This window comes from Temnothorax nylanderi, unplaced genomic scaffold (assembly GCF_030848795.1).
Source record: "Temnothorax nylanderi isolate EJ_2023f unplaced genomic scaffold, tnyl_v1.0 TNYL_tig0035_pilon, whole genome shotgun sequence".
Lineage (NCBI taxonomy): Eukaryota > Metazoa > Arthropoda > Insecta > Hymenoptera > Formicidae > Temnothorax > Temnothorax nylanderi.
Window position 1 is genome coordinate 706548 of NW_027249097.1, and position 27173 is coordinate 733720.

Below are 27173 nucleotides of genomic sequence, written 5' to 3' on the forward strand. Positions count from 1 at the left end.
CGGGTGAGCGTCGACTGGTAAAAAAAAAAGTCGTATAGCAACAAGACGGCCGAAGGAAACGTTATGTAACGCCGAACGGCGGATAAGCTAAAATTCAACGCCGCACATTTTATAAATTTACTTCGTATCGAGTAACCGGATGGGGAATCCACAATCAACACTCTACTAAATTCGATAACGGCATTAACGGCCGAGACCGGGTGCTTGGAAGTTTAGGAGCTTGCGCATTCCGCGATTTGTTGTTGTAAACAATATCGCGAGATACCGATAATCCCGCCAATCCTGCGCGACGATACGAACGCGCGCGCGCGCACGCTCGAGCGCGGCTGCATTCTCGCGAGCGCGAACGCGGGGCGCTCTCATGGCCACGCGTTACGTAATCAGCGCGACGGAGTGGTCACGCCGCGCGCGAGGTATAAAACGAACAACGACAAACAAGCCGAGGCGTACACGCACTCGCTCTGGCGCGCCGCGTGAATACCGCTGCGCGTTTCGGAGGCCCGGAATCCGCCTCGGCCGGTCTCGGCCGCGCTCGGTCGTCCCCGGCGCGAAATAGCCGCGTCTCTCTTTCTCTCTCTTCCTCCGTTTCGCGCCTGCGTTCTTCTTCCGCGTACTTTGCGAGAATACCGCGCGTTTCCGCAAAAACGGGCCGCCGGCTGACTTCAGGCCGTTCGTAGTGAGAAATCACGTTCCGCGCGGCTCCTCCTCGTTTTCCCTTCCTCTTTTTTATTCTCTTTAATTCTATATTATAAATTGTCCTCAAATAAAGTGTCACACATTATTTTAGTTTCATAATAAAAATTTCGCCCTTATAAATTCATATTTCTTACAAATTAGAAGTTCGCAAAACAATACCGCACTTCCGTGCACGGCGAACATTTTTCCGCCCCCTTTCCCCCTTGGCCTCAATACTTGAACGACTTAATAAACACGTCTTCTATTTTTCCCCTTTTTCTCTCGCTCGCTCTCTCTCTGTAGCAGGTCTTTATTTCTCTTCTCCACACTTATTGTTAATCCTTTCCTTTTTCATCTCGGTCGCTCCTGCCGAGAAGGCGAGAGATACGGATCGATTAGAGGAACATTCCGCTGAGTCAGCTGCTCAAGGATGTACGTGTCCGGTCGGCGAAATCACTCGTGCCGGGGATTCCGTCACGGTGCAACACGCGCCTCTTATTTCTCTTTTCGCCCTCTCCTCCCTCCCGCCCTCTCCCGTACCCGTCCCGTCGCCACCCCTCCTGGTCTTTTCCACCGCGCAGGCGCGAGTGCGGGAAGGAAGACCGGCGCGAATATTACCGCGATTGCGACATCCGCGGCGATTCCTCGAGTCGCGATTTACGTGACTCGCAGCCGCGATCTCGTCGCCTTCGCGCTACTTCGCGCTAGGCGCGAAAGGGGCACGGGGGGATTGGGGGGGGGTGGCAGGGGAGGAGGATAAGGAGCAGAAGGAGAAGCGGACGCGGCGGGAGGGAAGGGGGAGAGAAAATCGCGCGGCGAGGACGCGCATTCGGAGGTGACGCGCTCGTCCTACAAATAGGGGGTTGGCTGCATCGATTGGCCGTATTTCGACGACAGGATCGAGGTCGAAATCGAAAGAAAAAGAGAGAAAGAGGGGAGAGAGATGGGTCGAACGCGGATGCAGAATGTTCCCCCGACGACGAAAATTGAAGAGCAGGGCTCACCGATTCATATTCATGCACCCTACATCTCGCCGTTCGATATGCGACGTTACCGAGAAATTTTTCTATCGTAACTTCAAATATAAAAATCGACGCGCAAAGATTAAACTTCGCGATACGCCGGAGGGCTGGCTCGGATCCCAGCTTCTGGCGCGAAGTCTTTCGGATATCTTCCACCTCGTGTGACTACAATAATCAGGGCAAGGAAAACACAAGGCCGCAAGCGGCGCGATTACATCGTTAATTAGCAATTATGCGATAGCGCACGAATGCCGCAACGACTCTTTCGTCGACGCGATCGTGCTATTTCTTTGCAAATCGCCAAGTCCATATTCTTATAAATTAAATACATCTCTTTTTCTCCCTGATAGATATAAGAAATTCCTCTCTAATATTATATATCTTTGTATTATCATTATTTTGTTAACGATATTTTAATCGCGACGAAGATACTTGACACGATCGCTTCTTCTCTCCTTCCCGTGGGACTGCGATAATAATAATTCGAGGAGGACGAACGCACTCGGTATCTGTTCCCTGTAGCCACCTCCACCCACTGGGGGAGTGCCAGGATGCGCTTGGAACGACGGGCTTACACATTCTTTGACGCACACGCCTGCGTGCGTCACGAATTCACGCATACGAGGTGTCCGCACAAACTCCTACAACGGACGGGTAATCGAGAATATCGGAAAACATTCCGCAGAAGCAATTAGTAATGTAGGAAGCTTTCGTCGAGTTGAATTAAATTATTTCTCGCCGCACGACCTTAACCGAATAACCACAGCTGCACTATTTGCAAAGACAATTAACGTTGAGAAGCTATGAGGAAACGTTCTTTATCTTGGCTAGCGGGAATGTTCTGTAGGCGCGTGATGAAGTTTACGGTGACGAAGTGTCGCTTCGGGTACACAGCCGTGCGGGCGGGTGGGGTTTCCCGGTACACCCTATATGTGGCTCGCGAGCCAGTGTGTATGTGAATGTATGTTTGTGTGTTGTGTGTGTGTGTGTGTGTGTTTGGAAGCGCCGTCAGTGAGCGCAGGTACTGCTCATTCCGTTAGCCGCGGCGTGCCACCAGGTACGGCGGAGTTAACGGAGAATTTTGCGACGCGCGGGGGGAGCCGCGGGCCCTGCTGGCCGCCGCCGCGCCGAGCACACAGCCGTGTCCCACATTTTCGAAGCTTCGCGAAGAGAAGCGGCGCGATACTCCCGATTCGCACGCTCGCGCACGCCCGGGATTAACCTGAAGTTAGTCCAGTTAGGACGAGTCGCAATTATCGTCGTCCGATTTCCAGACACGCTTTACGAGTAGTATTATTTATTGCTTTTAGTTGTTCGTTTGCATAAATATCGAACGAGAAAGATTTAATCCCCGCCGCCGACACACGCCGCGTTTAAGAATCCCTCGCCGAGTCGACCCCTCATGCGCGCTCGCCGCCGAGCGGCCATCTTTGTGGCTCCGCATCCCGCTTTCCCCCCCGGGCCTCCGGCAGTCCTACATCTCCCAGCCCTCTCCGATGTCCCTCTCGCTCTCTCGCCACCCTCCCGGCGACGGCGATGACGACGCTCGACCTCGCCGCGCGCATTGGCGCCCATCCCGCAAAAATTTTTTTCAGCGTCGCAAAAATTTCACGAAGCCTGTACGAACGTGCTCGCAGCCATTTCCTACATCGTATTTCTTACTCTCGTTTTGTACTCGTGTAATCGACACAAAGTAACTTAACGTCCAGCACTCTTTTTGAATCGAATTGATCGAAACCTCGATAACCGCGCAAAACACACAATAATGTCTAAGGATGACGTGGGATTAATTGAAGCGATCGTGGGGAAAAACGAAGGAGTTTTACCGAGTTTTCCTCACGCCGCTCGCGACGTCGTCGTGCGTGACGCTCGACCTCAATGGACGGTGCGCGCGCGCGCGCGCGCGCGTCAAGGGGAGGGAAAAAAAGGATCGCAAGAAACGCGGGCGATCCGCGAAAGGATGTCGCGGTTCCGGTGACTGAATGTTGCACGAGGACGGGACACCGACGGCCGGACAAAAAAATAAAAGAACCTCGGGGATGTGACGAGGGCTCCGCGAGGTACAAAAAAACAAGGGGGCGGTCGAGAGTTGGGGTGGGCAACGGTGCATGGATCGAATCGCTCTATGGGAACGAGAAATTGCGTAGGAAATCGGTGGAACGCAACGTTGAAACCTTCGATTTGTGACGCGGGGACAATCCGACGTGACACCGCCGAATTAGTCATTAAGTCCGTAAAGCCAACGATCCGTAAACCGTGTCCTGAGAATATTTTCTAACCATTCTGAGAATTTCGCCCTAATAATAATACAGAAAACATCCTGCAAACGTTCTCTACCGATATCTTTAAAAAATAATTTTTTAGAATATTTTAAGTATATAGATACTTTCATTCATTGAAAAAGTAAAAATGTTTTAGAAATATTTAAAAACTGTTTTATAAGATGTATACGCAAAAATGTTATCAGGCACTAAGATCCAGCCCGATTGTAGAAGTCATATTTCTATAATTTGTGTTTCATAAACGGTTAAATTTTCACTTATTAAAAATTATTTCTCCGAAGCTTCGCGCTTTTCTACGAAATCTTCGAAAGGTTTCGAAAGCGTATATAAAATATTACATATGCTCTGACTGCTATTCCTATGAGCGAGGAAACAAGAATCCTATGAATATTCCAAGAAAATTCTCTGAGGACGGGTATATCCTGAGACTCCTCCTTCTCGGAATAACAAGAGCCGGGAACGTTCTCCTACGTATTTGCGGAGACCGTCCGTTAGGGATAAGCAAAACCCTTATTTTCGCCTATAATCTTTCTTTCCGTTTCGGTTTCCGGCAAAAACCTCTGGAAAGCTGCCCCGTCGATTGTATTTCATCTCGTATTTCACCCTGCTCGTTTGAAAACGCAAAAATTTTGCATTCTATCGTGACTGCTCGGCAACAATCCCTCTTTTCTTCCCCAGTTTGCCAACTACCTGATATTTCGACCCTATACGCCAGGCATAAATGAGACGCAGCAGGTGTAACTAGGACGCGACATCCACTTCGGGCTTGTAGTCGCACGGCGTGATCGCGGGAACAAGTGTACACGCAAGTGCAGCAACCAAGTGCAAAGTCTCTCTTTTTTTTTCTTCTCTTACGTGAGAATGCAAGGACAAAGGGAGTCGGCTCGAAACAGCGATCCCCGCGAATAAATCCTTGCGCCCCTCCCCAACCACGACCTTCAGCCTCCATCGCCGTTGAGAGGGAACGAAAGAGGGATCATTGTTGGATATTCGACACCCTTCTGAATATGACAATTGCAGAATAATGTTCCACAACGCGCCCGGAGGGCCGCGTCCAAGAAACGAAGCGACGTCATTCGAAAAATCGATCGGCTAATTGAATCAAGGGCTTAGAGAGGGCAGAAGGGGACGAGGCATGAGCCTGAGTGCATAGATTCGGAATAACTCTGTTGGAGCGATCATCACGACCAAAAATTATAGTATTTTCAAGCACGATAATATCTACGTCAATAAGAAAGCGCGCCTAATTATTTTACATTTTTTGAATTTTATACGTACATTAAATTAATTTGTGATTTATTTAATATAATATTTAATATAAAATCATAGCTACCTATGTAGGTACGTATAATAAATACATATACTCAAAAATACATTGTTATTTTTAATAATTATTAATATATAATGAGACGCCATATATGTATATATACGTGCTGAGAAATAACATCGTGCTTCTACTTGGGAAATATCCAAAATTAAATCAACTCTTAATTATACGAAAGGACACGATAACAGACAATAGTCCGGGATATCTCTTCTTACCGGCCGTAATCGCGCTTGCAGTGCACGAACGCACGCAATTTACCCTATCTTCCTGAAAATCAAAACCTCAAACGAGTTGGCAAGAGTGCAAACCGCTGTCCGAGTCTCGACATTCCTTGTAACGGATATATCCTGACGATCGCGACTTGTAAATCGACACACGTAATAAACGAAAAGGGGATAAGGGAAGGGAAGTAGATACGCCAGTTGTCACCATTACATAGGCAAATTTCGTAAACCGCTTGTCTTCTACGTCGTTTACTTACGAGACGAGAGAGCTAATCATAAAAAAAAAATTCCATGACCATGATAAAACGCGATCGGAATTAAATGGACGGCACTTTTGGCGAGACACAATTACATTTGAATTAAGAAAATCGTATGTGGTACAAGGTAGAAACAGCTCGTAACACCCTGTATAAGTTCGCGTGACGTACGAGGAATTAGTTTTGAGATAAAGCTTACCGCGCGATAATGAGTTCGATGATATGGATTTTGGACACGGTTCAAATACGACTGAATGTACATTAATTAGCAAAAGGAAACAGGAACGACGGAGAGAGAGAGAGAGAGAGAGAAACGCGCAATGCCATGATTTCAGTACACCGTGGAAGAACAGGAAAAAGGAAACCCCCATCGTTTTATAGTCGCGATACACGGAAACCCCTTTTCTCGGTTCAGGGAACACCCCCGGGCTTTTTTTCTCCTCTATTCCAAACTCTGCATTATTCAAAGAGAATAACGCGGAGAAAATAATCAGATAATGCGGAAGGTACGGTATAAAAGGCCAAAAGTCGAAAAGTTGGAAAAATTTTCCATTCGAACGATCAAAAGGGACGAAATGTCAGATAGTAAAAGATTCACAAGGGGAGAAACTGGCAGGAATTCTGGAGGGGAGATTAGACACACCTGGGAAAATCCGAGATTCGAGGCGTGAACGGAGATTCCAGGAAACGCCGAGAAGATATAAAAACGTATTAACAGAGGAAGTTCGGAATCCTCGCTTAAGATTGAAAAATCGTCGTATTCGATGCGTAACGTATATATTAACCCTGGGCACTGTTTATCTACGTTCTCCCTTCGTCGTGGCCATACTACCATCATCATCATCATCATCATCGCCACCATAATTGGCGCCGCTTCAACCCCTCGCGGGTACCGCGATAAAATCGTCACGCTACTCTTAATCAGGAGGGAGGGCGAGCGAGAGCCCGCAGGAAGTCGCATGTAAATTCTCATCGGAACGCACGTGGGTACGGTCGACGTGTCGACGCTTCGTTGCGTGCACGCACTTGTCGCCCGCGTGTACCGCAGCCCTCCGCGCCCTCCACCCTCCTCCTTACCCCCTCCGTCCCCCCCCCTAAGCCCGCTCTTCACTCCGATGCTTTTCAAATCTACGGCACTTTTTATGAAGTCGAGACACTCGAGTCCTTGAAAACGGGCGAGGGTACGATCGAAAGGATATCTCGGATGACCTTTTTTTTTCGGTCTCTCTCGATAACCAGAGGAGTGAGTGATATATTAAACGAAAACGAATCATTATAAGAAACATTCGTAAAAAAAATTCTGAGAAAAAATTCCATTTGTCAGCTTTCAAAAACCATCCAAGGAAATAATTCGATAACTTTTAGAATGCTAGTATCATGGGTCATGAAGTTAGGAAGAAATGCAACGTATTTTCCACATGTACCGATCGATTTCTATACAATGGAATATTTAATCGCAAACCCTTTCGCACAAACCCTTTAATTTTCAATTAAAAAGATTTCAGATATTCTCGGATGTATCCGTGATTGAAAAAAAATTCCAAAGGAAACGGTGTTTACGTAACTATATACGGGGTGTCATTATCGGGCGCTTCTCCCATAGAGAGGCGTGGCGATAGAGCTCCTTGACACCTCGTGCGTGGAATAAACACTCGAAATCTCGTGTGAAGGCCCTTGGGTGCCGGTGTTGCGAAACGCGGAGCCAAGTCCAACCCGAGAGCTCGAGTGCGCGCCTATATCTTCCAAGATAACACGAATCCCCCCCCGTTAACCGTATATCGAGATAACTCGAGGATAGAACGACGAGCCCCGCGGCAAACCGCTTCATTTATCACCGTGAAATTTCGGCTCCGGAGATTAAGACAATTGGAGCACTACGTGGGCGCGTGTGCACGTTTATCAGAGTAGATAAGGACGGTTTCCAAAATAAAGAAATATCGTGACAATTTCTCCCACATGCAGTTCACCCCGGAGGAACGGTCTCGCTCTCTCCTGACTCACACATTTGTTTTTTTCCTTCTGCGCATCACGAACGTAACCGACGTAATTTTTTCTCCCGCTCGCAAAAATCCGCCGGGAAAACCATCACGGGAGACACGGCACTGCGCGGTTTACGCGCACGCACGCACGCACGCACGCACTCAAGCATACGAAGTACAAAAAAACTCACCCACACACCGGCAGCACCCCGACGTGACTCACGAACACGTCGCGCATCCACCGCCAGTGCCTCCTTCTCGAAAAGGGGGGCGCGCGCGCGCGCGGGGGGGGGAGGGGACGCACACAGGTTGCACAATTCTTGTTATCACACCACAAAGTTGCGTCGATCGACTTAATTACCCGGCGCGACGCAGCATCAACCGTCCGTTCGCTCCTCTCCCCTCGACTCCCCTCTTCGAAGAAGAAGAGGAGCGCGGAGCGCCAAAGAGACACGTGCTCCGGAGACTGAGAATCGCGTCGTGGTCGCCCCGAGGCCTCACCTGTTATCGCGTCGTCCGGGCTATTAGGGCCGCGAACAAGGGAACGAGGAGAAATCCGGGAGCCGAGGATCGGCGGTCGCGAGGTAGGAAAAAAACTGAACGGGAGTAGCGCGAGGTACACGCACGCACGCACGCGGCTTCAATGAGCGCAACTGACGACTGGCGAGGGGGAGGATGCCCGGCGGACGGACGGACGGACGGACTGACTGACGGACGAACACGGCCGAAAACGACCGAGCTCCACCGAGCGGGCTGAAGTCGGCCTCGACACCCCGGGGCGTATCGGCGCCTATGGGCAGCGCCGTAGCCGACCGCGCGACACGTCGGGGAAGCGGCGGCGGGCGAGGGGACGGTAATGGGAGGGTAGGGTAGAGTGGCACGTCGGGGGAGGGTGGGGGAGAGGGGCAGGAGAAGCGGAGAGGGGAGAGGGATTTACGCAACCCTCTCCCGAGCGAAAAATCCACGTCGAGAAGCACGCCGCCCGTCGATGCGCCGATAAGCCACGTAGTACCCTCTCGGTCCGCGCTCTCCGTCTCTTTCCTCCTTAAGGGTAGCAGGGTGGGAGAAAGAGAGACGGAGAGAGAGAGTTCTTTCTACGTCCGCGGTTTCGCTTCGTGGAAAAGAAACTACCTCGAAACTAACCTCTTCCGTTCTGCCCCGCCGATTCGCCGCTGTTAACCCTTCCGACGCAGCCACGTAGGAGCGCGCGCGCGCGCGCGCGTTAGCGCTCGGCGTACATACACGCATACGTAAACACAGACACGCGCGCGAGCGCAGACATACACTCGCGGCGCGGCGACTCGCGGGGCTGAGCGCACGAACGCGCCACACCGAGCGGCACCCAGCCGAGGTGGAAGAAAATGAAAAACCGAGATGGGTACAAGGGTCAAATGTGCGGGAACGGAGGGAGGGTGCGAAGAGGGAGAGAATGGCATGAAAGCGACGACGAGAGGGTGACGCGGGGGAGGGAGGGGGCGCGCGTAGAGGTGTATACGTGTCGCGCGAGGGAGGAAATGAGAAAAAGATCGTCTGGTCGCGCTGGGCGATATCGATTCGCGAGGGTGGCCCGCGCGATGGCAACGACCCTGCCGACGGTCCCGTCGTCCCGTCTCGTTTCGCGAGCGCCCCGTCGCAATATTTTTCTCGAGCTTATCGACACCGCGCTGCACCGCGCCCCGGTCCTGACCGACGACAGAGTCCGAGTCGCACGGGCACACCTCCGGTTTCTTCCTCTCCTCGTCGCTGCTGTCGAGTGACGAGAAGAACCAGCGAGATAGACGCGACGACACAACGCGACACGACCACGAGGAGGAGAGCGACGACGACGACGACGACGACGAGAGTAGGCGCTCGTCAAAAATTGGACGTACCGCCTGGTTAGTTATCGTTAGATGCTCGCGTCACGCGACGCGCACCACTCGCCACTTACCTTGGCATCCTCGCTGTTCGACGAGGATAACGACAACGACGACGACGACGACGACGACGGCCACGCACGGAGTTGAGAGACGAGGGAGCGAAGATCCGTTTCCGTGGCGCGCGCGTAAGGACGTGCAACTTCGCCCGTGCGCAGCACTAGGACGCCATGTCAGCAAGTCGAGGCGCGGACGGACTCTCTCGGGGCAGATACGTACCGCGCGCACGGGGCCGAGCCGCACGTATGTGTATATACACGTAAACACGTATATACGCCGCGCGAGCCACGCACACACGCCGGACGGACGTCGTGCGCGAGAGCGAGACGGCAAGCGCACGCACACCAACGCCGTGTGACCAACCCGACCAACCCGCGCGCCAGAGCAGTGTCGGGGAATTTCTGCTGCGCCACCGAACGGCCGTCACGGAACCTCGCCTACGCCCGCCTAGCCCGACCAGCCAGCCACGGACGTGTCTTCCACTCGCGGTACCCTTCACCGTCGTCGGTGCCGCGCCGCAAACCGCGCGACACACACCCGTCCGAACCGAACGAAACGAACGAACGAATGTATACGTTCGCCTTAGCTCGCTGGTCGCTCGCGCGCCCTCGTTCAACCGAACGAACCACCGTGAGCCGCCGACGACGGCCGAGTCGAGTCGAGCCGAACCGAGGTCCGAAGTCGAGGAGTCGGGCCGTCGCGCGCTTCGCTTCGCAACCTCCCGCAAAAGCGCAAAACTTCTACCACCACCGCGCCCGCCACCTAGAGACGCGACGCGACGCGACGCAACGCGACGGAACGGAACGAAACGAGCCGCCGCCGCAGAGCTCCCCCACTACACCCTCTCGCGCTCTCTACCCTGGCGAGGCCTCTCGCTCGCTCCCCCACCCCCGCACCCTACGCAGCGCGCTCCCCGCGCACCCCCGGCTCGCTCGCGCGCCCGCGCCGTCCTCCTCGCCATCGCTCGTCTCTCCTCTTTCTCACTCTCTCTCCTCGTCCCGTCTCCGTCCCTCGCGTAATCCCGAGCGCGACGACGACGCGCCTCTCTCGCCTCTCTCCGTCGCGAATGTGAAACTTCCCCCCCTATCCCTCGCTTCACCCGCCCCATGTGTTGCTTCTTCCTCGCGTTAGCCCCCGCAAGGAACGGACGCCTCTCTCGTATTCCCTCTCGCGTTCTTATTGCACGTCGCGTTGTCCTCGTTCGACGCCCGGCCGACAGACTCGAGAAACCGCGTCTCGCTCCTGTCCGTTCTACTTTTGGCCCTCACCCTCGATCACCCTCGAAAAAGGGCACTTGCTTTCGCCCCTTTGTTCTCACGCTCTCAGACCCGGAGAGAGACGGCCGCTCGCCTCACCCGCCCCCATGACGCCCTTGTATCACGGGCTTCTTTTTTTCGAACGCACCCTCCGCCCTTCGTTCCCCCGACCATGAGTACCGCTTCTCAAGAAGTATAGACGCTGCGCACAATCCCGCATGACTCTCGTCAAAGAGACCGTGTAGAAAGGGTTGATAGATCGGTGCGCGAATATCAAGCCATCTCGCGCGAACAATACCGTTGTAACTTAATTTAGCAGGGCCAATTCTCCCTAATTTCCTAGACTACCCTTCGACCTTGAAGTCGACTCCCGCCGCGTGTCGAGTTATCGTCGGGTCGGCTCGGTTACCGAGAAACTTCATCCTCACCGTCGCGAAAGTTGCTGACCATTTCGGGTGGGTATGGGGCGAGGGTCAAGGCGGAGGACGAAGAGAAACCGAGACCAAAGTCCTTTCCTGCGCGGTGGAAGAGGGGTGGGGATGGACCGGCCTCGAACGTCGCAGGGATGCACGTGGAGAGGGATGCGAGGAGGTGATACTCTCCCGCCATCTCCTCCCCTGGCCGCGGGACAGGAAATTCGCGGAGCGCGGAACGCGGACGAGGGGTGGAAGGGGGGAGAGAAGGGAAGGTGTGCGGTGGTGTCGTCGCGGGTTAGTAGCGTGAGCGCCGATTCGCGCGCCTGCGCACTTTTTTCCGCCAGGCGGCGGCGGCGGCGGCGGCGAACCGCGTTCATCTCTCTCTTTCTCTCTTTCTCTCTCTCTCTCTCTCTCGCTATCGCCACCGCCGCCTTCGCCGCCGCCACGAGGTCGCTTCGCAACGGAACCTCAAGTTGTGCGCCAACCTACCCGACCACTGTTGCGTGTCCAGCAGCAAGTCCCTGAAGTTGCTCGCTGATGACGCTTCGCTCCCAAAATGTTCCTCTTCACCCGTCCGAATCTCGCAAAGTCGAACGTTCCGTTCGAAAACACGACCGAGTAATCCTGGGTGGTTCCCGCGTCGTCCCGTCGGCGGAATTGCTACGCTGGCAACAGGACTGCGACACGCTCACCCCGACACGAGTGCCTCGCGTCGCAAATGCGCTGACGTTGCCGCGACTTCATATCGCCCGCACTCGGCGACTGTACTTCTGTCCTCTCTTTCTCTCTCTCTCGCTTGCCCTCCCCTTTATCTCCTTCGTTCCGCCCCTCTACCCCCTCGGCAGTCGCGTTTAACGGGACGCCCGCGCCGTTTCGCGCGGCCAGACGAGCGCAAAGGGGAGCTCTGGCTCTGGCGCGATATACGTACATACATACATGCAATGTATTTATATATTTGTATTATCGCGGCATGTTCGAGGGTTGCTCTCTCTCTCCTTCTCGCGTACTCTGTTCTCAAATGATCGTGGGGCGCGGTACGACGGGGCAGAATCCTCGGCGAGATCTTTTCGGTCGACTGATAAAAAGGCACCGAAGCGGCCGCCTTGTCGCGATGGACACGAGAGTGGCGTATAGTCGGACAAAAAAAAGTGCCTGGAAGGGGAAGCTGCGGAGAGAGACTCTCGGGGCAGCGGCGGTGGCGGCGGCGGTGGCGGCGACGGCGGTGATGTGGAGGGGGTTGAGGATGACGACGGTAATATCGAGGGGCAGGAGGGGGGGGGGTTGAGGGTAAACGAGCGTGCAGACGGCGTGGGTCGGGGTGAAGGGGAGTCACCACCATCTCCGACGCCGCCGCCGCCGCCGCCGCTGCCGCCACTGTCGTTTGATTCTTGCGACTACTGTTGCTGATCGCCTAGTGTCCTTGGCTCCGCTCTAGCGAGAGTCTAGCTAGTTCTAGCTCGGAGCGTGCGCGCTCATTCGCTCGTTCCTCGAGAAACTCGGCTGGACTCTCCTACCACTCTTTCGTTGCGCCCACGGCCAGGGCTGTATCGCTCGGGGCTGCTTTGCCTTTCCCCCGTCTCTCCGTCTTATCCCTTCCCAATAATCCGCTCTCTCCCTCCGACTAACGTTTCCTCTGTGTCGCAAGAAAGCTTGCTGTGTATTGCAGAAACCTGGTCATTATGATTATTTTTCCTTGAGGGTTAATGTTTCGACATTATACGATTTGACACAGTTTCTCCATTTCCCTCGTACAAAATATACATGTTTTTCTTTTATGTATGTGTATATGTATGTATGTGTATATATTTATAATGAAGAATTTTTAATGACAAAAGTATATAACATGTTTTATTATAGAGTTTGGCAACAACCCTATCGGCAATCTTTGGCGCCCGGTGCTTCGCGCGCCCGTCTAGAAATCCCGGGATCCTGGCCCTGGCGCGTCTAGGAAGCTTAGAAACCTCAGCGAGAGTAGAAGGAACACTTAGAGTAGGCGAGCAAGACGAAGGGAGGGAAGGGAGGTGACAGCAATGGCGTCATTGCTTGCGCGCGCGGAGGAGAAGGAGGGCGAGAGGGCTGTCTTCGCGTTACCGCGGGGTGGAGGGCCGTCGCGGGGCGGCGGGGGGAACGGAGGGATCCAAGGAGTACTACACGTGTCGCTGCAGCGCGGGGTGTTGACCCCAAATAGCTTTTTTAACGTGACGTAACCGCGAAAGGGTTGAGAAACGGCCGTGGCGACTGCCGACGCGACTTCGCCTCGAACTCGGAAGAAAGAGAAAGAGAGAGAAAGAGAAAGAGAGAGAAAGAGAAAGAGAGAGAAAGAGAAAGAGAGAGAGAGAGCCAAGCCTTCTCTCGCGTCTTGGCCAGGCCTTGTCTCGTCTTGTCTTGCTCGGCTCCTTGCCTTCTAGCGCGGCTCCCCGTTATGTGGACGGAACAATCCTTTCGTACTTCGAAACGCGCGTTTCTGACTGGCGTGCGAAAAACACGATCGATTTATTCTGGAGGATAGATTAGTTGATTCTTGTGATCCGCGATAAATATACAAAATGTTTTACGCTTCTCTTCTAATTTCATTCATATCTCGAATTCGCCTACAGTATCGGAAATCTTATCCGAAGGTTCTTATCTCGTCTCTGCCCCTCTTAACCCTTTGTTATAGTGTCCGTATATGAGAAGACCTATATTTCTTCGCAGTTTTTCTATGTACGTATTTCATAATTGGTTTGTGTAATATATTTCGTATCGTTATATTCCTAAGACTTGTATATGTACATGAATAACATAATTTATGTAATTATTTTTCCGCTTTTTGGTCCTACTGATAACTTCTAATTTCATCTATCACTTCTAAAATAAAATTTTATTACAATCGGAATTTGACACTTTGCAAATTTTGACTGTAAATACATTTAAAATCAGGGTAGCGATCATGTAACTTTATCCCTAGAGCGAAAACGTGAAAAGTGATAAATTTCATGTGACTATCTCTTTCTATTCAGCACCAATAGAAAGAGATAGTTACATGAAATTTTTCACGTATCCGCCCTACGAGAAATAAGTTACGTGATCGCTGTCCAGAAGCCTAAAAGACTTTTACGTATAAAATTTTATACGCAAAAAGCCAGAGTTAATTTTTTTTTTCAATTTGACTGCCATTTTGATTTATTAAATTTAATTTTGAAATTTGCAATTAGCAACCCTAAATACTCCCATATACTAAAATTCAAAATATGTTCAACGGAATAATTTCAACAAAGGGTTAAAGATGACTCTTAATAGTTGCTTTCCATTTACATCAAAACTCAGATAATTCTCACTTGTGATGTCATTCTGTCTTTATTATTCATTAATCGCCAAAAAGGGATAGAACGACGTCACAAGTGAGAATTATCTGAGTTTTGATGTAAATGGAAAGCACCTAATGATGATTCAAAATGACCCTCGTTAAAATACCATAGGAAAGACTGCGATAGTATCTAGCGACAATATCTCTACGTCACGCAATACACGTATGTGCGCGCGAAGACATAGGCGAAAGTACGAAACGTTATTTACTTCGGAGAGCGAAATAAATACGGAATTTCTTATCGAAGCACCGCGGTGAAAATATTTCTCTTTCTAAAGAATCAGACGCGGTGGCGAATGTCGAGTTATTTTCACGAACTACCCAACGGTGTCGCATTCATCCGGAAATGAGCTGCGCAGCTCGCGGGTCTGCAAATTTACATTTGTTATTTGCGAACCGGGATTAGGCTCGCAGGTCGAGGTGGGGCACCGGCGATCGGATCGACGAGGGTGGCGCACCTCATGACAAACGCACGATTGCAACAGTGTTCGAATACATTTCCGGAAAACTAACGAGCCGTAGCGATGCGGCAGAGAGCGCGAACGAACGTGAAATGAGAGGAAGAGAGAGAGAGAGAGAGAGAGAGAGAGAGAGAGAGAGAGAGAGAGAGAGAGAGAGAGAGAGAGAGAGAGAGAGAGAGAGAGAGAGAGGTAGAAAGAACGAGCTGCATTCTCATGAAAAAATCTGAATATGTAAATATACAAAAATTAATATGTAGGACACATACATAATATGCGGAACGTGGGAATAAAAAGATATATATCAAATAAAAACGGAACCCTCTTATTTTATATTATTTTATATATTTACCTTCCATTTTATCGTATTATGACTAATTAAATTTCATCTTTACTTATTTTTTTTATGTTTTCCTACTCATCTTAATTTTTATTTATTTACTCTATTTGTCAGCTGATGAAGACTCTGGTTACAGTTCGAAACGTTCCGACAGTTAAATGATAATAAATCACAGCTTATTTAATTTCTAATTATCCGATTTGCTCGTTTATGGTCCCACGACCTTTCTAGTTAAAAGCGAGAAGTGTTTTCTCGTCACATTAAATTCTTATTTTGAAACGAGAAACGGATGTCTGAACTTGACGTGAGAACCCGACTGACATTGTGAAAACGATATCAATCGTCTGTAACGGAGAGGTAAGGCGGTAGGAGCTGATAGGAGAGAATACGAGGAGGCTAGTAGGGGGAACGGGTTAGCGTTAATGTTAAATGTTAATGCGTCGCGCAACCGCATGCCGCCGGCGACGAGCTAACGGGTGGCGTCCTATATATCGAATGTCTTCTCTCCGTCTTCAATGGTCCTAATTAGTGTACACATAAGGCTCGTGTGTTACGACACGCCGCCAGTGCCGTCCGTACCAACTGGGAACCATATGCGACCGGGGGGGTTAAGTGTCGTCTTAACCTCTTTACCGTGCCGTGTTTGAATTCTCCTCGGATCGACCAGCGATCCAATGGCGAACTCCCGACGACACGGAGTGTCAACGACACCGATCATATGCGGGGGGCAATTAAGCACGGGGGATCTGCATATCGCCAGCCGTACGCGGCATCTGCAGCTCCCGCTTGATCGCTCGCGGTCCAAGTCACCCTAAATAATCGCTCCGATGACACGATATATTTTCGGACGACCCTTAATCGACGTGTCTCCCTCTTATCTGGATTTCTACAATTCGTAAGATCCGCGAAGCATTTCTGTAGCTTCAAGTAACGACGATCGAAGAATTCCGATTTACGGGCTCTTCGATTACTTCCACGAATAATGCCGGTAGGTACCCGCGCGAAACAAAAACTCCTTCGTCGAATGCATTCGGCTTGGATGAATCATCAAGCGAGGATCATCAAGAGCGGACCGTGTAAATTCGCCTTAACGCCACGCCACGTACACAGACACACGCGGCTATCTTATCAAGCACGGCTACACCCCGAAGAGGCGTGAACGATGTTTTTTTTTCTTTTTTTCCTCGCGGCTGACTGCGGTAGCACTCTCGACGGTGCCCAGCACCGCGCGCTGCCCTTCTAAGGTCAACGTAGGGTTTTGAGGTCGCGGCGAATAGAAAGGACGTGAGAGATACCAGTTCCCGCTGAGTTTCCTGACGTTCCGACGATTTCGAAGCGTTAGCGCTATACACGCGTTGCCTCATACGCCCAGATATCCTTATCCGTATCGTCGTGACCGCAAAGGATATTCTGAGAAACCGCGACCCGTACAGAAGGAAATGGCGCGTCGGCTCTCCTTTCATTTCGTTTCGCTCCTGCGAATCACGCAATCGTCACTCGACACGATCGTCGCGGATGACTCACTCCGAATAAAAAGAAAAAAAGAGAACAGTCGCGAAAAGATCCGCAGAGAAATACCGGAAAACCTAGTAAATATTCGTTCCAATTATTTCAATTTTAACGATAACTAAGAAATTGATAATAAATAATATTAATATATACGTGTTCCTTTGTCTTCGTAAAATTATAATTATATGCAATCCTATTATAGTCTTTTGCCACCCTACCTTATTAAGCTAACGAACGAAAATCTCCAACTGGCTTGTTCCATATACACGTGCACGATCGGCGCGGGGTAGAGAGATTAGTCGAAGCTGCGGGAAACTCTCTCTCTCTCTCTCTCTCTCTCTCTCTCTCTCTTTCTCTTTCTCTCTTTCTCTTTGGGGAAAGCCTCTCGTGGAAGATCCCGACTTACGGCTCTTCCATAAAAAGCGAGCAAGCACCGCGTCGGGAAAGAGAGAGAGAGAAAGAGAGAAAGAGAGAGAGAACACGCGCGCGGAGGCGAGTAACGGCATGCATACCTCGCGTCGCGGGTATACACGCGATAGCGAGGAAGGGGATGACTCCGAAGGGACATTGCTCCCTGGCCTGGCCTGCCCTGCTCTGCTCTGCTCTGCTCCGCTCAGCGCTTACCGCGTTCCGTGTCCAGCTCAGGATCCACGCCCGTGCTATGCTCTCCCCCTGCTCGCTCGCTCGTCCTGCGCTCTCACGCGCCTTCGTCGAGCGTAACACCGGCGAGTCCTTCCGGCGAGAACGCGAAAGGACGTCGGCGAACCGCCCCGCGCGCCTTCTCTCGCGTGGCGTCGACATATCGGAGGGAGAGGGGAAAGGGGGATTCTGTGTGTCGATGTGATTGAATCGAGATAATACCGAACTCCCCCGCCGGAACATCTTGGATTTGAATCAGAATGACAGTTCTTTCCTACTGTATTATTATTAAAATTATTCTATTCGTTTCAGGATACGGTGCCCTTCTTCTATAGTGACTCTTCTCCAAATTCGTCAAAGCAAAGCCGAGAGACGACGTAGATTTCTCGAACGCTCTGTACCCGCGCCTCGTCTTGCGTGTATACTATTCTCGCTATTTGTACTTCATCACCCCTTTCTCCCCTGTCCCGCCCCCTTCTGCGAGAGGGCCTACATTCCGGCGCACGCTATCAACCCGCCGAGAGAGGCCGCAGGATATTCGAAATTAACTCGCGGCCGAAAATAAACAGTCACGAAGAAGAGCCGAGTCGCCCGCGCCGCCGCCGCCGCCGCCGCCACCCCAACAGGTGGTTACGTCGTATTCTCTGGCCCGAAGATAAAACTTTCCAACCCTCCTTTATTCCCTCTCTCCCCCTTCCCCGGTCCTTTCATACCACCCGGACTTGCTATCCCCTTGAGCTGCCTTTTAACTCTTTTCCCTGCTCCCCTTGACCCCTCTTCTGTTTAGTGTACGTAACCGATCGTATCCTTATTCTTGATCTCTAAGGGCCAGTCGCACCCAACGGCGATTATGCGCTTTACAGAGTGTTTCACAAGTCTTGTCTCTTTCTACTGATACCATCTACCGGCATTTAAATTATTCTTACGTGCGACAAAAGTTCATATTTTAAAGTCCCGTCTTATAGATTGAGGCCAAAGACCAGTCGAAAATTATTGTCGTCTTGTCGCTACTAGGGAAAATATTCTTGCGGGAAATTTCAGGAATAGTCAGAAAATTTTGAATAGCTCCTAAAAGTCTCTATCAAAGAATTATAATCTAATATTTCCAATGTGTACATTAACGTTGCCTCAATTCTATTTTTCTCTCCTGTATCCCGCGAATCGTACCGAAATCTAGAAAGTAGCGTGTGTCAACTCTCAACTAATTAACCGCCGATACGCTATCAATAGATAAAGCGAATCTACATTTCCGCATACTCGGAATCTGAAAGGGGAAACGAAGAGTCATCGAGCCGGGGTTAATCGTTAACTCAGACCACCTTGGCGGCTCTATCGGCCGGCTCTAACCCCGGCTCTAACACAGCACAACCTGGGGGCGCCCTTATGTCCAGACGTCGGCGGCGGCGTCGGGGAGGCGAGCGCGAACGAACGCGATACCCCCACCACGGCACCCTCTCGTCGAGGGGTCGTTGATCCCCCAAGGACAACGACCTTGCGTCTGCGGCAGCGGCAACCGTTCGAACGGTTCTGAGTTCCCGGATTCCTCGATTACCAATATCTTTCACTCCTCGCTTCCCTCATTCGCCCTCCCTCCCTCCCTCCCTCCCCCTTCCCCACCCCTCGGCCCCTCGCCCGTTCCCTCCCCCCCCGCTCACCCCTTCCACCGTCTTTTCCGCCAACGTCTCCTTTCATTCTCCTTTCCATTTTCTCTTGCGTGGCGCGAGCCCCACGAGCGAGCGCATTTTTTTTCTCTATCGGGAACTATCAATGGACGACACCGTGCTGGCTGCGATCGGTGGAAAGGACGCACCACGTAGGCGGTATCTCTCAAGCGTTAACCCCGCAGAGTCGTAGACTCTAGATGGAGTATTCCGGATACTCCCGGATTTCCGCTTGAAACTTATTTTTAAGATATTCCTTCGGTTCTCAAGAATTATCAGTTATCACTCCTAAACGTTTTTGAGTCCACAATTTGTGTATATATCAATTATCAATTTTCCCTCATTCGTATGTTTCTTAAAAAATAAAATTAATTTTAGAAATTAACCGAATCAAAGTTGTAACTTTAACATTCAACGCCTACGAATCTTTAATTTTCCATTGTTTTATTCCGTTGACATCCAGACTCCACACTTGTATATTAAACGGAAAATTTTATCTTTAATTTTACGTAAGATCGTATCGAGTATCGCACATCGGCGACTTCTTCTCAACATCGCGCTCGCGGCCGAGTGGCGGGCTTATGGATTTACGAGCGAGCGAGCGAGCGGCTTTCAAAATCGTAGGAGAGTATGAAAAATTCATGCACGTCGGCACATCGATATGCATGACTCGACCCCGACCCGCATAGCCTTCCTTCCCTCCCCACGTCTCCTCCCTCTAACGCGATAGTCGTGTACGCGCTCGTAAACCCCTCGTGAGCTCACCGATCCCGGAGTGACGTGCAGAAAAATTCCTTCCTCCGATCGCCATTTAAATTTTTATGTTAAACATGAACATTCGCGATTGATTATATCACTATAACTGTACGACGGGAATCAGCAAAGAAAAAAAATGTTTGCATCGCGAGCGAAGTTACTGCGCGACATTCCTCCTTTCCGAAAGGGTCTCTTCGAGCGAAGTCACGAAGTTCGCGATCGTAAAGATTCCCCTCCTCCGGGCAACGGCTCCAGCGAAGATCGGCCGCTATACCTGACGTGATAAAACGACTCCTAGTTTCCTAAGTGGGTGGACGGGTGGGTGGTCAAGTGCGCACGGCTGTAGCACACTGCGCGCACACACATACGTATCGCGCGTGTAAACCTGGTAGACGGGTACGCGTGTACGCATTACGCGCACATGTGCGCGCACACACGACATATCTTCACGTGTACCAGCGAGCGAGAGCGAGCGAGCGAACGAGCGTTGGCGTGCGGGCGCGAGTCGGAGGGGGACGGGGGGAGCGGGAGGGGCGGAGAGGCACACGGGTGACGTAATCCTGACGAAGGGAAGGAACAACATCGGCGTTGACCTACTAAAGAGCCGACTTTTTCTCGCACGCGCTCCTCCGAGCGCGCCCTGCCTTTTTGGTATTTCGAAAGGCCCAGGCCGTAACCGCGCGCGTTGACTTTTCGACCGAGCCGCTCACGGGCAGGAGTCTGATAAAAAAAGAAAGAAAGAAAAAAGAAAGAATCTCCGCTCGCAGCGGCAACGCAATGTTGGTATCTGTATCTTCCAATTGTTGGTTCTGTGTCTTCCAATTGTTCGTATATTAATCCTTAGATTGGAATTTTATTAGTTATTCGGCTACCGTTGATATCACACTATCACGCTTTATCACTATCGCTCTGTCAATAATTAAAAGTGAGAAATCAGATAATCGAAGGATACCGTGTAATCCCAACGTTATAACGCCGGCGCGCTATTGCATGCCATTTAAAAATAACCGAATGATTGGAAAGTCAAATATGTGTCTCCGATACAGGCACCGGTCGCGTAGGTAATCCCTGAAAAAGAGCGTCGCCCATTTTGTCGGGCGAACAAACAACCAGCCGTGCGACAAGTGCTCGTGGCGCTGAAATGCCGAAGTAGGTCCCGCAGGTTTCTCTTCATGGACCACCCTACCGTCACGCTGTGGTGACTTTTGACGCGTGAATACGCCCTTTGTTCATGTTCCCCCTCCCCTTCCTCTCTCTCTCATTCTTCTCTCTTTTCCCCGCACCGTCTCGCCCTTTCATCCCTCTGCGGATTGTCGGGTCGCCAGGTAGACAGGTAACGCAGTCCATTCCATCTTGATTCAAAGAGAACGACCCGCCTGCATGGGGATTATCAGATCACGGAATTACTTCGGCTAATCGAATCTATCGAGGATGTTTACCGTCGCAAAGCTGAGTCACGGTATTTGTAAAGTCACTAAAATTATAGTACAATATTGTAAGAAATGTGACAAAGCATTAATGCTTGTTTAAAGAATGTCAATTACGTAAAAACGGGTATCGATAACTTGGGTGAATTTTTTGTCGGATTTTATCTCGTGAGAATCTTGAAAAAGTTCCATTATGGTAATCACATCAAGTTTGTCATGCCTGAAAGGTTTTTCGCAAAACGGAATGTGCGGGACTATACTAGGTTCAAATCGCACCTGCGCAAATTTACCGAAGGAGCACGCGCTCATTATTCGCTATCCGGTTCGCTATTCGGTCCATCGCGAAGCGAGCTCGCCCAAGCTTCCCTCCCAGTTTCGGACCAGTCAGACGCCTCCCGCTGGCTACGGCCCAGTGTTCGGGGTGGTTGCAACAGGTTGCTGCAGCTGTGCCTCCATGGCGTTTCCCTTGATCCACCGAATAATGTGCGGAACCCCGTAATTATGCGGATACTCTCTTCAAGCGGAGAAGGAAAAGAGAGAAGTCGAAGGTGAATCGAGTCCGACTCGAAAACGATTTCTAATTGGCACGTGCCGTATTTCACATAAGACGCATTCCGCTAGATATTTGTTTCTCCATAATAGCGATATCGATAAGCGTGTAATAATATTTGTATATAAAATTTTTACATGTATAATCTTTTAATAAATTTTTGGGAAAATAAATGTTTAGGAAAAGGCGACGAATATAAATGAGAATCCTTCGGAAAACAGAAGATAAAAAGCTTATATTGGAATTTTCGTCATGCGATAATACGGCGATACGAAAGCGTATACTTATCTTCCCATTATCACCCTAAACGCCTTTAAATAAAGGTGATAGTTCCTTGATGCGCATGTTACGTTTAAATAACGCGTTTAGATCATCGCCTCTTGCATGCCAGACATACCAAGTTTAACGGTCTTTGTAATCTGAGGAACTTGATTTGAGGGAGCTAAGCATCGAACATTTTAAACATCGAATGCCCATGGAGACTTGCAATTGTATTTTCAAATTTAACAACGCGTGTACATGCTACGATGCAACGAAAGAGATAATAGCTTGCGGGGAAAAAACTCTTAGTAGGAATACGGCGTATTTTTTCTTTCCTCCGCTGTTTTCCCTTTTCGAAGAGGTTCGAATACCGGAGATGATATCTCCGCAAGGTGCAACCCCGTGCTTGAAGTGCCCGTAAAACACCGTGAGGACGAGACAGGCGGACGCGGTCTGACGTAATGCTGTGTGGGAGCGCCGTAAGGGTCAACGTCCTCCTTCCCGACGATCATTGTTCGCCGACAACCCCATCCGGATGGGGGCACAATCGCCCCCTCGAAAGTCAACTGACCTCTTCGCGGAGGAATCTTAATAAGACCTCGTCTACTGTACGATCCAAATCCGGATAATAGAAGAAGGAGGAAGAAGAGAGGACGTCAAATAGAGATAAACGAAGAATAATGATTAAAATGAAAGAAGGCTCCTTGATGCAATCACAATGGTAGGAGAGGGATAGCGCTAATGGGAGCATGAACGCGATTGTTGGCGCGTAATTAGTTACCGACAACTGCTCTCTTGGACTCTTTTAGCGTTTCTCTTACCGCGAAGAATATTAAATTGACCAGCGATGAACTGCGTTAGGGTTAAAGATATATAACTCGGCTTATAAGAGGTTGATTACATAGAGCTAAAGAATTGAAAGAGTTAGAAAGTTTCGAGAAGCATAGTACCGCGATCCAACTCAGGAACGGTTATCCCAATAAAAAGGATGAAGAAAACTACGATCTTTCATTTATGTAGGGTGTGATACCCTGGGAAAGAGTACGCAGCATCGCGCGAGAGATCTTAGAATTTCGTCGAACCCCATTTCACGCGCCAAGGATCGAAGACGGACTGAGCTCTCTCGGGTGATACCGTTAAACTGACTTCCGTCTGCCCACCTACCTACCTACCTACCTACTTTCGTCCTCGTATATCGTCGAGAGGAGAGAGAGAGAGAGAGAGAGAGGAGAGAGAGAGAGAGAGAGAGAGAGAGAGAGAGAGAGAGAGAGAGAGAGAGAGAGAGAGAGAGAGAGAGAGAAGGAGAGAGGAGCAAGATGCAGAGAATAATTCCGGGTATTCGAAAAACGAGGAAGAGGACGAGGGACGGTCGAGCGAGACGTGCTTTTACCCGAAAATGATCGGAAAGGCCGTTTTCACGATGATGAGGTATCATTTTCTCTCTTTATCTCGAATTATTTGAGTACTCATGAATTCCTCGATAAGATAATCTTGAATTTTTATTTTAACAAATAAAAACGATAATACACGAATGTTTCGATCTTTCATCGTATATTTTCAACCTGGGCACGTATTACGAAACTTTTCGGAATTGATTCCGATCTCGGAATTATTATTCCGTTTTCCTTAGAAAACACAATAGAAATCTAGGAAATACCTAATAACAATTCCGATCGGAATCCATTCCAAAAAGTTCCATAATACGTGCCCTGGCTAGACACAGAAAACATGAGAATCAACAAACTTAGGATAAATCTAGCCGATGATACACCAGTGTTTTGTATAACGCGAGACGATGTCAATTTGGGGGATTTAATCTTTCTCGTCTGTATTCTTCGAGTTCAGCACGAAAAGGGAGAAAGAGAGAGAAAGAGAGAGAGCGAGAGAGAGAGAGCGAGAGTCGGACATGTGGAACGGGTCACACCCTCCGGGTCGCATTATTGCCGGTCTCTGTATGTACACGTACGCACGTGACTCGCGTCCAGGGTCGGCGCAAGTGGGTTGGCGCTCGCTCGCGCTCGGTCGGTCGTTACTGTCGTCCTCGTCGTGAGTACCCCCTGGCTCGTTCAACGACCCCGACAACGCACGGCGGCAATGTATGTATGTACGCAACTCTCGGCTCGTCTCGGTATGGCATTGGTATGGCATGGCACGGCACGTGACGTGCCCAGAGGATTGGACCCTACCGGCAACGGTAAATAAGGGGCCCCAGGATCCCCGGTCCTCTCGCCAAGCCTTTCTCCGGCGAACCGCGCGTGACGAGATCCAAAGGAATCAATCAACCATTGTCGACGCCTTTGAAATCGGATCAGCGGCGCGGCGCGTGTGGAAAGCCTCTTCCCCGCCGCGGCGCGGGCGCGGGCGCGGGCATGAAAAGCCCCGAGACTTTCGAGAATCAACGGTGGATAAACCCCCTCCCGATCATTTTCTGTATACCGTTGTTTATTCGATTGAATACCGTTATTCGAGCGGAGCGACAATCATTTAAAAAAAAGTACCGCAAAAAGTATCATTCCGTTTTCTGTCTAGGTGTACAATATCTCGCGTTCTCGTGGCTGCTTCTGGAGTTTTCAACACTTGCGTAACTTTCGAATTACGTATGCACGCACGTTGTCTCTCATCCGATTATCGCAATTCCGTTTCCTTCTGCCACGCATCGATCGCCACGGGAATTCGCTACCGCGGCGCGGAGCGGCGCGGCGCCTCGTCGTACGGCGTTATTGTACATGTGAACGAGGTGGCATCGCACGTGGGACAGACGGAGATCAAAGGTCGCGGAGTGACAGGAAGCGGCATTGTGCGCCGGATGTCGTAACTTCCGAGTCCTTTGGCCCCGGATGTCCCGCTCCGCGTGCACATGCGCGTGATGCACTCTCTCGTCTGCCGACCTGAAATCTCGGCGATTCCATATAACACTTTCGATTATGAATTTGGATCGCGAAGCGTCCGCCGTTCGCGGTAGACGAAATGCGACACGGCGATTCTCCGGCGATAAGGAGTATTTAGTCTCGTCGGTCCCCCCCTCGAGAGCGACTCCGCTTGACCTTAATTTTAAGTGTACGCGGAATGCTCTAAAAGCGTATCGGCGTATCGGCCGATCCCGTTCCCCGACTTTAAAATCGCGGCTAAAGAAATCGACTTGAAAAGAAGAAAGAAAGAAAAAGAGGAGCCTTGGATCACCCGAGCGAGAGAGATCCCTCGAGTCGAAGATCGGCTCGAGTCGGGACGGTTATTCACGAGTGATGCGCAAGTAGCGGAGCGCGCCCCAACGCGCCCTCCTCGAACGAGAGGGCGGCAGAGAAAGGAAGAGATAGGGGGAACAGAGAGAAGGGGGGCAGAACGGCCGAAGGATAGACAGATAGGGGCGGAGAGAGAGGGAAAGAGAGGAGGCGGTGATAAAGCGAGAGGGACCGACAAGAAATCATAGAATGAGGAAGAGAAAGATAGAGCGAGGGGGAGGGGAGGAAAGAGGGCACCGAGAGAGAAAGAGAGAAAGGAGGGAAGAGGCGCGACGAGAACGAGATGAAGAGACGAGGAATCAAAGAGCGGGACAGAGAGAAAGTCGCGCGACGAGAGGAGAGAAAGAGAGAGAGCGAGAAGTCAGAAAGAGAGAGAGAGAGACATAGAGGGGGGAGGGGAGAGGAGGCAAGAAGGAGAAAGGGAGGGTACGGTCGTTGGTGAGCTCCTTACAGTGCATTGCCTTTACGAACCCCCCGAGTCCCGTCACACCCCGTGCCCTCCCCCCTCCACCCTTCCTCCTATCTCTCTCCCTCGACAAATCGCGCACGACGTGCCTCTCATGAAGAGATCCACGAAACCAGCCTCGCCGTCGAGGCGATTCGGGTCGTCGCGACTCATCGAGGGGACGGGGGAAAGGGGTACGGGGGGCGGGGGAGCGAGGAGAAGGGTTCAGGGAAGTCACACGCACACGTCTCTCGCGTGTCGACGACGGGGTGCCGGGCGTACCCCGTTTGTCTTCGTGCCGACGGTGGCGAAATCGTCCTCCTCTCGAGAAGGCGGAGAGGAGGACGACGCGTTCCTCATCTCTCGCTCCTCCAGCCTCCTCCCGTCGCGCGTCGTCGGCGAGTCTAGCGAAGAGAAGACTCTCACCGCTGGCTGCCGTTTCGAGGGTTACGGGGTTATCGGTTCGGTCAGGCGAAGAAATCGAGAAGAAAGTCGCGAGAGTGAGAGAGAGAGAGAGATCGCCACGAGATTATAGCCCCATAATCTCGGTACAAATTCTCAATGTCATATGTATTCGACAAAGTGCAATGTGAATGACTTTTGACTTCTTTTCTCGATTTGTGATCTCCGACGTCTAATTCCAGATTGATTCTTACCCAGACAGCACGCTTGTCCAAAATCGTCACAAAGACGTCTTTAAGACGTCTTACGTCCCGATTTTTGACACGGTGCTGTCTGGGTAGATTCTCGGTGCCGCGGATCCTCCATCCGGGGCACGAATCCCCTCGTTTTCGATCCGTGCGTAATAATCCCTCCCGCCCCCCCTCCCTCCCCGACATTCTCGCCCGTCGGCGAGTACAGAAACCGGAACTCGATCTCTCGCGGCGCGACGCGTCTCGACAAAGCGCCCCGCGCGTCTAAAATAGGCGCGCTAACGCGCGCAGGGACTTTCGAAACAGCCACGTTTCACATGCCGCGCGCTCCGCGCCCGCCCGCCCGCCTCCTCGCCCGGGAGGGAGACTCGGATCACTCGGATGTGGTGTGGCCTCGCTCTGCGCACCCTCTCCCCCCCATGCCCCCCCCTAACCCTTACGTCCCGCGCGCTCGCTCGCCCGCGCGCGCGAACCATGCCGCGACAAATACGTCGCTTCCTGGCTTCCTCGTCGCGTCGACGTTTGATAACGCGCG

General features: G+C 51.0%; 1 protein-coding gene across 9 annotated transcripts in view; it reads right to left on the reverse strand.

The window, feature by feature from the left end:
* LOC139771003 (protein tramtrack, beta isoform-like) overlaps nt 1–27173 on the reverse strand; it is a 62180-nt gene that overhangs the window by 34253 nt on the left and 754 nt on the right. For 2 of the 9 annotated variants that reach the window (XM_071703402.1, XM_071703403.1), the window contains exon 1: nt 9697–10452. The exons of 1 other annotated variant lie outside the window; for it this stretch is intronic. The gene's annotated coding sequence lies outside the window, so the exon portion shown is untranslated. Of the gene's footprint in view, nt 1–7957; nt 8439–8909; nt 9087–9696; nt 10453–11843; nt 12384–27173 lie in introns of those variants that run through there. 6 more of the 9 variants (XM_071703404.1, XM_071703397.1, XM_071703395.1 and 3 more) reach the window with 6 other exon arrangements.